Genomic DNA, 13,871 nt, shown 5'->3' with positions numbered 1-13,871 from the left:
GAAAATAGATGTCCTTCATATTAAATCATGGAAAAATTACAGAAAATTTCTGTTGGACCAAGAGAACGCACCGTAAAAATTTCAGAGCCAAACTTTCAATGCAACTTAAGTTAAAAATAGTAATACGAAATCAACTTTAGGGTGTTTTTCATTTTTAGTGATTCTGTGGAAATCAAATGAGTCCCAAAATTTTACAGTAACCCACTAATGATGTTAAGAAGCCTCTGTAATTTTTCAGCACCATATCACACTTAGTGCAACTGGAATGAATTTTTGAAGTTAAGGCTAAATAAATGGAATGAGAATGAATATTAAATAAAAAGGGTAGAATGGGAAAATGAACATCTAGGTTGTTAAGAAATTCAGAAATGGGATAACTTTCCAAAATAAACTTGACCAACCCTAGAGTGAACCCACCTTTTCTTTTTAGAAGTTAAAAGAGATAAACTTAATAGATGTGTACACAATCACCATTATGTCAACAACACGAAATCACTTTATCTCACGAAAAACTCAGTTTGAATCTTGACTTGGGTTACTTGTTCATCGTAAGCTTACACCTCTGCAATATCTTATGAATGCATCCTGCACATGAAATCGTGAAACTTGAATATTGCATATGCATCTCGTGTAGAAGCGAATCTAGCAAACGAGACGTACGAACTGCTGCCGACTGCTAAGGAAGGACCTGCCGAGCTACATCACGTCAAGGCCGAGCAAGAGCCCAGTCAAGCATCCAACGAGGTCCTTACTAATTTAGAGTAGGAAGGCAAGCCCCAAAGCATAACCTTGTTTTTAAAGTTCATGCAATATCTATGTTACTTATGTTTGCGCATTTAAGTTTATAGGAGTTGAATGAAAACTTAGTTACTTGATCTCAGGTATCTATGGTTGAATACTAGAATGATAGGTCGAGTAGCTGCAATGCTAAATAAGGACTCGGTAAAAGTCGAGTGATTTCCTATCACTTGCAAGTCATATGAGTTGCTTGAATATTAATACTGCAACCATAAGGATGACGGACGGAGTCGAGCATTGGTTCTGATTCATTGGAATTCGCCCCGTCTGTCTAGGAAAAGATGCTAAGGTCAAAATGTGTTTAGAGCTGTGGTCAAGTGTTTGAAAGTACTAATCTCATATCTAGTATGGGATAGGGAAGCCTAGTACCTGATTGAACCGGGGCGTGGCTTTATCCTACTATCTCTGGAATGAAGTTTCCCCTTGTGTTTCATGTGGGTACAAGTGCAGTTACGATACGGCGACATTTCGGGACCGTGGGGCCTTGTATCCAAGATAGGTAGGCCATGTCCACGTGCTTGGGGATTGTTGGGGACGGTTGACATGTGTGGACCCGTCATGGTACGTAATATCGTGGGGTTAGGTTCACCTTGCAAGGTTTAAAAACTCGATTAGAATCGTCTGCCTCTCACAGTTTGAGACTGCTTGACCCACTTCTGCACTAAGTAACAAGTGGAACAAAGAATGATTACTTAATGATGATGCTTGGAATAAAATGTTTGCTCAACTTGCTTGCTTAGAACAGGTGCTTACCTAGAATGGTTAATCTACTGGAACCAGCTACTAAAACTTGAAAGTAAGGATCTACTTTAGATGCTTTTTGCAAAAATAAACCCCTCAGCCAAAAAGCGTTGCATGTCTAGAAGTTGGTGGAGTAGTTACCACCCAACGGTTAAGTCTTGCTGAGTATTAGTATACTCAGCCTTGCTTGTGGCTTTGTTTTCAGATAATGTGGTAGACGTTGATGAGTGTGCTGCCAGTTTGACTTGGCCGACCCAGTTCCCTCCGGGTTAGACGGTCGAGTGGGACCCGTCCTCGATCGGCGAGGATCGTGGTAAATGATGTCATGGTCAGCTTTACCATGATGTTTCTGCTTCGACGTTTAGTTGTCATCCGTTTTCCGCTGCTTAAACTTTGAACAATTTACTTTATGCACTTTTGAACTTTTATGGTGTAATAATTAAAGTGGGACCTATGTATTAATCTACTGGAATGTTGTAATCTCTGAACTCGATTTCGTGTGAGCATACTTTTCGTTTCGATCCGAAACAAGTGGTTTATCGGTATAACCCGACAGACTACCAGACAAATATTTTCCCTCTATCTTACATTGGCAGAACACCCTTTTGTAACCCCTTTCTCTTTTCTTATTTTTTTATTTCCTTTCTGATATTTTATTATTAATATATAATTAGTATGGGTCCTAGCCCCTCCTTTTCCACTAAAAAGAAATCTCATGATTTTTCTTTTCGCTCGATAGGATCACTGCTGTTTTGGCGGCGCGGCGGCCGCAGCTCACGGGGAATCCGTGAGCGGAGGCCCATATGCGGCCCACCGCACTACCCTGGCTCTCCCAGGCTAGGCCACACACATCTCTCGACGACAGCCATCTGTGCCCTTTTTGTCAGTCCTATCCCTGTCTTTCCTACGAGCGGGTCCTAGATGTCGGTGTCCTCCTCTATGCTATACACCGGTGGTTATAGATAGAAGATGGATTGTGAGGACTCTGACTCGGTGGGAACATCATCCTAGCCCAGGAGAGCTCCCGTCGATCAGCACTCGGTTCGGAATCGAATCGAGTAGACGACGACCAGGAATCGGAGTCGCCTGCTGCTACAAGGATCGGAGTCGGAGTATCCAGATGGATCGGTGATGTGTTCCTTTTCCGATCCGATCCGGTCCTCAATCACCGCCTCCGATCCGGCCTCCGCCGGCAGCCTATGTATAGTAGTGGTAAGCAAATCAAAGGGATACATTCGCAGATCGATCGATCGCATTGCTTTGCTTTCTGCTCCACTCCAGCGATAGACCCGTCCGACCGGGCGTCTTCAGTTCTTCTCTCCCCCGATCCTCGCCGATGGACATTGCGCAAGGCCAAGGTTACCCGCTGGAGATAATAATTATTACTGATGATAGTAGCCCGATGCCCACCGACGACGACATTCCCGCATGGGTGCATTGGCCGGAATTTTATCCCCGGAGGGCGAGCTCGGAAGCCCCCCGCAGCAGCAAGCGCGCTCGCGTCGCCGCCACCGAGGATGCCATCCTGGGCCTGCAGGAGGTGACGGGTCGCTCGGGGGACGAGTGCGCCGTCTGCCTGCAGGACTTCCGCGCCGAGGAGACGCTCAGGGCGATGCCCTGCTCCCACGCCTTCCACCAACACTGCATCTCCCAGTGGCTCCGCCGCAACGCCGTCTGCCCTCTCTGCCGCCACGAGCTGACCGCTACTCCCACGCCGGAGGAGAAAGAGGAGGACGGCGGCGGCGGCACTCCGACGCCCGAGGAGGACAGGGAGGAGGAGCGGGAGCGCGACGGGAGACCTTTCGCTATTTTTTCTGCCTTCTAGAGAAGACAGGAGAGGAGAGATGAATGTTGTATAATCGAAAGATCATCTTTCTGTTGAAAGCCTGAAATTCGTGCTTGTACGAGTATCATATTCTCTTCAATTAACATTCTTCTCCATGCTGGATCTTCTTGTTGCTAAAAATACATAACCATTTGATATATTTGTCATCCGATTGTAATGCTATACTGATCTGCAGTTTGCAATGCTAGCAAGTTCTGAACGGCAAATGTTTAGGATGCCAGATGCCGATGCCTTTTCCTTCTTTTATAATCAGAAAAGGGGCTCACTGGATCACAGGCGAAGTTGCAACTGTCTCCAGATTGCTGCAAGCACAAAAACTGGTTTCGTCCGGCACAAAACGCCAGGCACCCATGCCCGAGAATACAGACAGTTTCAAATCCAAACACTAAAACGAAGCCTCGCAGCTACCACCAACTGCCCGACCTCCCACGGGTAATACAGAGAAAATCAGACAAAATAGTAAAGAGAAACAACTATATGTTGCTTCAGATTTTGAGTGTTTTAGACTTGGCTCGTATCTCTCAAGTTAAATGCGGATGCTGCTTGCTCATCAGCCGCGATGGAGCCCTAGAGGACGGCAGTGGAGGCGGCGACGAGACGAAGGGGCTCTCTAAGTCAACTCATATCTAATTGTCCACATGATACCACATAGAATCCTAGGTGAACATTCTAGAATTTTTTTAAAATTCTTTCAGAAAAGCTAAACATCTAGCAATCAATTTGGCAATCGCATCATCATAGCCATTGGATCTATTATATTTTCAAAAAAATACCTACTCTGCCATTACGAAAGTAGCCTAACGTAACCCCCTAAATTTATATCTAAATATTTCCACCTCTACCATTATACAAAACAAACTAAATTAACATCCTAGTATTCACTTATGCCATTATAAAAATTAATTAAAATAACTCTATAAACTACATCTACATTGCCTACCACTAACATTATAACTAAAATCTTTACCTATTATTAAAACGACCAGCAATTTTCGTCCGTCGTGGTTATTTTTCAAAAAAGTCCCTCAACTTTCAAGGAATCAACCCGCAGTCCATATTCTAAAGAGAGGAATGACTCGGGTGGAAAAAGGAGGGAAGGGAGGGGGTTAAAGAGAAAAATGCTTCTCTTTCTCCAAAACAGAGAGGCGTAGGAGGGGATCGGGCGCGAGCGGCGGCTGGAGCGGGGCGCCCCGCCACTGCTCTTGCGCGCAGCCTCGGCGGCATTGCCGGCGCGTGCGCGGCGTCCAGGAAGAGGTCGCTGCCGCGGAGCTGTAAGCCGGCGAGCTCCCCGTCCGTCGTCGGTGATGCCGGCGCCGGTGATGCCGGCGCCGATGAAGATGCAGGGGCTGTAGAGGACGAAGGCGTCGATGCCGGATGCCGGAGTGGGGCGCCGCGACCTCCGCTCCACGGCCACGACGGCGCCGCCGTCGCTTCCAGGAGGTCCTCCGCCTCCATCTCCGGGAAGCCTGCGCGGCGGCGGGAAACCGAGGGGGTCCCGCACGAGGAAGCCGGCTGAAAAGCTGAAATGGCTGATTTGTTGTGAGAGGAAAACACTGTTCGGTGGCTGATAAGCTGGCTGAATAAGCAGCGAACAGGGCGATATTCTCTTCAATTAACATTCTTCTCCATGCTGGATCTTCTTGTTGCTAAAAATACATAACCATTTGATATATTTGTCATCCGATTGTAATGCTATACTGATCTGCAGTTTGCAATGCTAGCAAGTTCTGAACGACAAATGTTTAGGATGCCAGATGCCGATGCCTTTTCCTTCTTTTATAATCAGAAAAGGGGCTCACTGGATCACAGGCGAAGTTGCAACTGTCTCCAGATTGCTGCAGGCACAAAAACTGGTTTCGTCCGGCACAAAACGCCAGGCACCCATGCCTGAGAATACAGACAGTTTCAAATCCAAACACTAAAATGAAGCCTCGCAGCTACCACCAACTGCCCGACCTCCCACGGGTAATACAGAGAAAATCAGACAAAATAGTAAAGAGAAACAACCATATGTTGCTTCAGATTTTGAGTGTTTTAGAATTGGCTCGGATCTCTCAAGTTAAATGCGGATGCTGCTTGCTCATCAGCCGCGATGGAGCCCTAGAGGACGGCAGTGGAGGCGGTGACGAGACGAAGGGGCTCCTGTGCAGCTTCTGCAAACTAAGTCAACTCATATCTAATTGTCCACATGATACCACGTAGAATCCTAGGTGAACATTCTAGAAAAGTTTTTTAAAAATTCTTTCAGAAAAGCTAAACATCTAGCAATCAATTTGGCAATCACATCATCATAGCCATTGGATCTATTATATTTCCAAAAAAATACCTACTCTGCCATTACGAAAGTAGCTTAACGTAACCCCCTAAATTTATATCTAAATATTTCCACCTCTACCATTATACAAAACAAACTAAATTAATATCCTAGTATTCACTTATGCCATTATAAAAATTAATTAAAATAACTCTATAAACTACATCTACATTGCCTACCACTAGCATTATAACTAAAATTAAAGTAAACCTTGAAATTTGTATCTAAATTACCCACATATGTAATTATTAAAAATAACATGAGGTAAGCTTAAACTTGAATTCAAATAACCCTTCATAAAAATATACCACAAGGTACACCAATATATGATTCTAAATTATCTATTTCTTACATTGATAGTATAGAAAATAATAATTAAGGTATATACGCGTGATGTGTGTCATTGTTTATAAATATACAGAGGAAATGATAAGAATATAGATTTTCATATTAAAAATATAGCTCAAATTTAGATCCATTAAACATATTCAAGCGCATATATGCAATGCAATGTGGAAAAAAAATAAAGATTATAAATATGGATAAAGTATTATAGACTAATTACTAACTAATGTCTATCACAATCGGGTGAAGACACTAAATATATATCTATTTAAGTATTTTGTTAGAATATTTAACAAATGGGGGGATATCAAGCTAACATTTTTTATTGTTAGCTATGAACCCTCATTTTTTTTGAATTTAAGAATCCACAATAATTCTCACGAGACACGCTAGGAAAAAAATAAACCTTCAAGATTCAAACAAAAATAAAAAATATCCATAAATCAATCCTATACACTCTAATAATTACATCCATTAGCCTATTAAGTTTCCTAAAAAATAGACAACACGATCATTATTAAAATATTTTTAAGAAAACCCACTAAAATTATATCTAAATTATTAACCTTTGCAATTATAAAAAGAATCTAAAGTAACCCCGTAATATTCAACTAAATTATCCATACATGTCATTATAAAAAAAATTTAAAATATTCTTCTAGATTTGTACTAAATTATCCACGTGTGTCGTTATTAAAACTAACCTAAATTAACAACTAAATCTTAATCAAATTATATGCATGTTTCATTATAAAGAAATATCGAAAAGTAAATTAATATATGATTCTAAATTATCTATTTTTATCATTATTAGTATAGAAATACTATGTTAAGTTTACGCATGATGGGTGTCATCGTATACACCATTTATAAATGTACAGGAGCAAGCGATGGAAAATATTGATTTTTATGTTAAACACAATATATGGAGTTGCAATGCAAAGTGAAAAGATATTAACGTCGATGAAAATGTGTATAGAGTAATTACTAAATTAAAGACAATCACACTTGGATAAGAATAAGTACATATATGTACGAGTATTGTGTTAGAATATTAAATAAATGAGTGAATAGTAGGTAGACAAATTTAATTATTAGAAAGGGATCTAATTTTTGAAAACTTTACAATACAACAGCTCTTAAATTATTGACCCGTGCTGGAGCACGGGTTGATGGACTAGTAACTTTAAACCTATTAGGCATCTAGCACTACCATTGTAGCGCATCAATCTTCCTCCATGAATATTATTCAACATTTTCTTACACTTGATTCAACAATCTGTTAACTATATGTTGTAACAACTCTGCCTTAATTAAATGTACTTAAACTAAAAGAAGTCATTAGTCACTAAGCAAAAGAGGTGAAATGTCCTTTTTGACCCTAAAAGAGCTCTTTTGGAGTTAAATATAAAACTTAAGTTTTTATATACAAACGCGTCGATCCACAGGAGCAAGCGATCCACTGGAACATCCGGGTGCTGGTGGAGACCACCGCCGTTTAGCAGGCGGGAAGCTCCGCGCCATGACAGCGCCATGCGGCTTCTTGCCCAACCGGAGCACTAGGGCCGCATCAGCCGAACCGCTCCATTCGTTTACCCTCGCAGCCTCATCGTGTAGGGCAGAGCGCCGCGGCCGCACCACAACCCGACCCAGTACCGGCTCCACGTCGTTAGCCTGTGCACGAGCGGATCAAGCCGAACCGTGACGTATGCAGCTTCATCCACGCACGACGCCTAGCTCGGCACGACGCCGACGTCCATCAGATGGCGGCGAGGGTGGCTAACGCAGACCGCGATCGGTCCAACGAGGAGCATGAAAAGGTGCACCCCAGGTGTGGTGGCCGACCGAGCGATCGGAGCAGCAAACGAAGCTCCAACCTGGAAGAACCAGGGCCTCGGGCTTTCGGTCGCCGCATCCGGAAGGTGCTCTTCCTGCAGCGTTTTTGACCGCTCACCAACATCTCCAAGTACACTGGGGAGACGAAGCTCGATGTATGGCTCGAGGACTTCCGGCTTGCCTGCCGAGCTGGAGGAGCAAACGATGATTACTTGATCATCCAGTACCTCCCCATCTGCGTAGGGGAGTTTGTTCGAGCGTGGCTCGAATTCCTTACGCCCAACAACATTCGTGACTGGGCGAAACTCAAGAAGGTCTTTGTCGGGAACTTCTAGGGGACCTAGGTCTACCCTGGGAACTCCTGGGACCTCAAGAGTTGCAAGCAAGAGTCGAACGAGTCCCTGCGGGATTACATCCGCAGATTCTCAAAGCAGTGCAAGTCCCTCCCTAACGTTGTTGGCGCGTTCATCTCAGGGACAACATGCAAGTCCCTAGTTCACAAGCTCGGCTATGTGAAGCCCAAGACCACCCGCGAGCTGCTCGATATCGCCACCAACCACGCCTTCGTCAAGGAGGCGGTCGGGGAAGTCTTCAACACCGGTTGGGACAAGGGCAAAGCCAAGTGCAAGGATCGGGATGAGGGCTCCTCCACCCAGTGGGGTAAGAAAAACAAGAAGGATCGACGCTGCCCAACTGACCCAGCCTTGGTCGCCGCGGCCGACCGATCGGGTAAGCAAGCCCAGCAGGGCTAGAGCGATCACTTCAAAAAGCTCATGGAGAGCCCCTGCACCAAGCACACCTTCCCCGTCAAGCACTTGTACAAGGACTACGAGCTTCTGAAGCATTTCATGCGGCAAGCCAGCAAGCCAGGGAAGGGAAAGGCAAGAAGGATGCAGCCAAGAAGGGAGGCGCCCCAAGCAATGAAGGAGAAGGCTTCCCCGACCCCGAAGCCTGCCTGATGATCTTCGAGGGGGTCCGACGTCGACCACTCCAAGTGTCAGCGCAAGGTGCGCTACCGACAGGTATGCACCGTCGACTCATCTGTCCCTACTTTCCTGCGCTGGTCGAACTACCCGATCACATTCGACTAGAAGGACCATCCGCCTTGCATCCCTCGACTGGGTTGGTACCGGCTCCACGTCGTTAGCCTGTGCACGAGCGGATCGGGCCGAACCGTGACGTACGCAGCTTCATCCACGCGTGAAGCGTCCCCACATAAGTAGAGACTAAATGTGATCCAATTATCAGTCCCAGGAAGCTGATAACACATTTATTCAACAGATAGTTCAGAAACCGTACAGCTCACGAAGGAGCGGGTGGGCAAGCCACACCCAAAGTAAAACTAAAGCGATAACAATACAAATCCAAGTTGCAGTCCAGTCGGACTCCGGGCTGCAATCGGAACTATGCGTTAGCGGAAGCATCCTGCAAAAGGGCCAACACCGCAGGCAGCGTTGGGTGCAGACGCAACCTCCTACTCGAAGTCCGGGTCCTCCTCTGAAGCAGCGAAATAGGGGTGAGTACAAGGTACTCAACAAGTCCAACCCCATCCATGGAGGGGGATACAACAAGAATATGCACAGGGTACAACAAGGATATGGTTAAGGTTCATTTGCAATAAAGCTAGATTTTGGACACATGCAGGGGTTTATTTCAAAGAATTTTCGCAAGGCATTTTGTTTAGTAACCGAAACATTAAGTGGGGTTGATCCTACACAAAGGATCCAAGTTTTATCGCTACCGGACTCCCCGTCCGCCGTAGTGCTCGGCACAACTGCTGGACACTTCCAAAATCCAACACACGCCATAAAAACCAACCATCTCCAAATGCTAGTTATGTGACCAAGCCGTAACTCGTCCAATGCCATGGACACGGCTACCCGGATAGGTTTTAACTCTGCAGAGGTTGTACACTTTTCCCACAAGTAGGGTACCGCAACACGATCACCTTAGTGACGGTGCAGATCCTAACAAAGCCATTACCCACCTTAGCCAAAACTGACTAGTCAACACAGGAGCACCCAAGGGGTTAACGGCCTATCCACGAGGCCGGAACCGGGACCTAAGTCACCAAGAGCTTACTCCTTTGCCATGGGCTCCCGTTGCTCACCAGCACACCTGAAGCCTAGCAATTTAGCTAGTGGGGTTTATGCTAAGCCGTTGCCCATACAACGGTCGAGTGGTTGCACGATGGTTGAATTAGGTAAGATGACACATCAACTCGGTCCTTAGCCATGACAAGATGGATATCTCCCGACCTTGCTCAACCACTAAGGTACGAGCCTAACAATCTGGCATTTCACACAAGAAACACCCATCCATCTCGCCCATACACCACTTCTCTTTACACCCAAAAACCCATCTCCTCAGTTGAACACACTCACACATTTATTTTTTGAATAAACAAGTGTGGTTATGATTGAATATGAGTAACGAGTTCCTAAGCATTCTAGCAGTATTTATCATCTAAATAGAGCAACTCATATTTAGAGACAAATATAGGTCAACAAGGAATAATCATAACAGTCAAGGGGTGGCTATCCAACCATGTCTTGCAATAAAACAATATGCATTTTATAAAACAGGCCAATAGGTTGTGTTTGAAAAACTAGGTATTAAATATGCATCAAAGCGTGAGATTGGACTTGCCGTTCTCAAAGCCCTCCGGGAGCTCCTGCTCGCGGTACTGGTCCTCGGGCTCGGGCTCGCGGTCGAACTCCTCCTCGTGCTCCTCCTCGGGTACTCCGCAATCTACGACACACACAAATGAGCACACAATAAATAAAAAGGAAATAAGATTTTACCCGTCGAGCTCCGAACAGAGAATGTGAACGGAAAATAGGTAATAGAGGTATTTTCATGAAATTTGGATGTGCCTCAGCGAAAATATATGAGAGGAGGCCGGGGTCAAATTTGGGATCAATTGGAGGAAGTTTGGCACATGAAATGACGAGCTAAAGGAGTGTTAGGGGCTTAAAACAAGGTTTTAGGACTAAACTGCGAGAACCAGGGACCTATTTGTAATTTTTTTGGAAGGTGGAAGGGCGTATTCGCGAAACTTCTTTGAGAGAGGTGGGAGGGCTGGTTTGTAATTAGAGGAAAGGAGGGGATTAGATCGAAATTGAAGGGGATTCTCCCCTTCTTCTTTTTCGAGCACGGGTACAGGGAGGTAGGAGGCAACCCGGCGGTGGGCTGGCCAGTCAAGCTCGCCGGCGGTGAGACCAAGCGGCGGGGGAGGTAGAGGAGACCGAGGGGACTCCGTTTTGACCCTCACCTTGGGGATTCAGCGATGGGAAGCGAGGGGGTCGGCGTTGGAAAAAAGGGCGGTGGGCGGAGCTCTGGTGGCGGCGCACGGGGTCGATGGAGAAGGGGGGGCGAGCTAGGAGGCGAGGTGAGGTGGTGGCAGGGGCGGTCGGCCTTGGCCCTCTTTTATAGGTGACGGGAGGGGCGGGCGGAGGTCGGAGGTGATGATGGCGGCCGGACTTCGGGCCAGTGGCGTGCCGGAGTGGACGTCCTCGTGGATGGCGTGGTGGCTCGGTTGACGAGGAGCACAGGGAGTCCATCGAGGTGATGGCCGGCGTGACGTGTGGTGGGACGGCGGCGATCGGCGGCCGGCGACGCGGCGCGTGCGGCTAGGTGCTAGGCGCCAAAGGCCGGGCGTGTGGTGCGCAGGCGGGCGCGGGCGAGCGGGCGGGCGCCGGAGCGAGCGCTGGCGCATGCGCTCGGGCGGGCGCGTGCGACGAGCAGCGGCCGGGCGCGGGGCGGCGAGCGGAGTGCGGGCGGTCTGGTGCGGGCAAGCGGCGTGCTATGGTGGAGCGGCGGCAAGAGCCTGCACGGGCGCTTGGGCGAGCGGGTGCGTGCGAGGGGCTAGGGGTGCGCTAGCGCTGGCGCGTGCGCTGGTAGGTCCGAGGTCAGGTGCCGGAGGTGACTGAGGGGGCAGGCGCACAGGTCCCGACGCCAGGTGCAGTGCTGGCCGCGGTAGAGGATAAGTGTTGTGCGTGTGGGAGTCAGGGAACGCTGCATGCAGTGACCAAACAGGGCCAGGTGCAGGCACGTGTGCCAAGGAGAAGCAAGCACTCGGCCAGTAAAAAGGAAAGAGAAGCCTGCATGCGGAGCTAAGCGGTGCATGCGGCCAGCACCAGGTTCCAAGGGAAAGAAAATAAAATAAAAAAAATGGTGCATGCATGCATGCATGCATGCGTAAGAAAAAATTGAGGTGCTGCTGGTGCGAGAAGCATGCATGCATGCGTAGGAAAAAAATAAGGTGCTGCTGGTGCGAGAAGGAAAAAGGAAGAAAAGAAAGAGAAGGAAAAAGAAAGAAAGAAAGAAGGAAAAGAAGGGAAAGAAGGAAAAAGAAATAGATGGCGGCCATTGCGGAAATGGTCGCGGGCACGCGCGGCGGTCTTCCGACCGGCACGCGGTGAAATTTGCGGGGAACGGAAAACGAGGGTTGACGACATCGGGTGCCGGGACGGCGGGTCCGACGGGAAGGAAAGGATTTTTCGGGAGCTCAACCGTCGGAAAATTTTGGAATACATTTTTAACGAGTGATTTAAATTGGTAATTTTTACGGGCGTTACAACGCGCGACGCCTAGCTCGAACAACGCCGACGTCCATCAGATGGCGGCGAGGGTGGCTGACGCAGACCGCGACCGGTCCGATGAGGAGCACGAGAAGGTGCACCCCAGGTGTGGTGGCCGACCGAGCGACCGGAGCAGCAAATGAAGCTCTAACCTGGAAGAACCAGGGCCTCCGGCTTTCGGTCGCCGCATCCAGAAGGTGCCCTTCCCGCAGCGTTTCCAACCGCCCACCAACATCGCCAAGTACACTGGGGAGACGAAGCTCGATGTATGGCTCGAGGACTTCCGACTTGCCTGCCGAGCTGGAGGAGCAGACCATGAATACTTCATCATCCAGTACCTCCCCATCTGCGTAGGGGAGTTTGTTCAAGCGTGGCTCGAATTCCTTCCGCCCAACAGCATTCGTGACATGGCGAAACTCAAGAAGGTCTTTGTCGGGAACTTCTAGGGGACCTAGGTCTGCCCTGGGAACTCCTGGGACCTCAAGAGTTGCAAGCAAGAGTCCAACGAGTCCCTGCGGGATTACATCCACAGATTCTTGAAGCAGTGCAACTCCCTCCCTGACGTTGTCGGCGCGTTCCTCCCAGGGATAATATGCAAGTCCCTAGTTCACAAGCTCCCACCATTGACTCATCTGTCCCTACTTTCCTACGCTGGTCGAACTACCCGATCACATTCGACTAGAGGGACCATCCGCCTTGCATCCCTCGATTGGGTTGGTACCCGCTGGTCGTCAACCCCATCGTCAACAAGAAGCGCCTCACCCGGGTGCTCATGGGCGGGGAGCAGCGGCCTCAACATCTTGTATGTTGAGACCCTGGACGCCATGCACATCCCACGGTCCGAGTTCCAACTGGTGAGCACGCCCTTCCACGGCATAATCCCGGGGATGTAGGCATACCTGCTCGGGTAGATCGACCTGTCCGTCACATTTGGTGACCGTGCCAACTTTCGCACGGAGGTCCTAACTTTCGAGGTGGTGGACTTCCCTAGGTGCTACCACGTCATCATGGGACGGCCATGTTACACCAGGTTCATGGCAATCCCCAACTACACCTACCACAAGCTGAAGATGCTGGGACCGCACGGCACAATCACAATGGGTAGCACCTTCTCGCACGCCTACACATGCAAACACGAGTGCTGCTGAGCTCCCAAAGCTTGGGAAGGAGCTAGCACCAGCGATGCCCGACTACAATGAGCCAACCTCCATGAGCGCCTTCAGTCCGATCGAAGAGACCAAGTGTGGCGGAACCACCTCGGGTTAGCCTGATTAAGCCGGGTTAAGCCGCCTAACATGCGACACCACTGCCTAAACCGAGTTAACACGAAGTGCCGTCGGATTTCATCCGATTTAACCACTTTAAACAGGATCAAGTTCAGCAGACCCACACGAAGGTGAGCGGTTAC

This window comes from Setaria viridis, chromosome 1 (genome assembly GCF_005286985.2).
Source record: "Setaria viridis chromosome 1, Setaria_viridis_v4.0, whole genome shotgun sequence".
Classification (NCBI taxonomy): domain Eukaryota; kingdom Viridiplantae; phylum Streptophyta; class Magnoliopsida; order Poales; family Poaceae; genus Setaria; species Setaria viridis.
The sequence above is the reverse complement of the archived record's forward strand: the minus strand, read 5'-3'. Positions refer to the sequence as shown.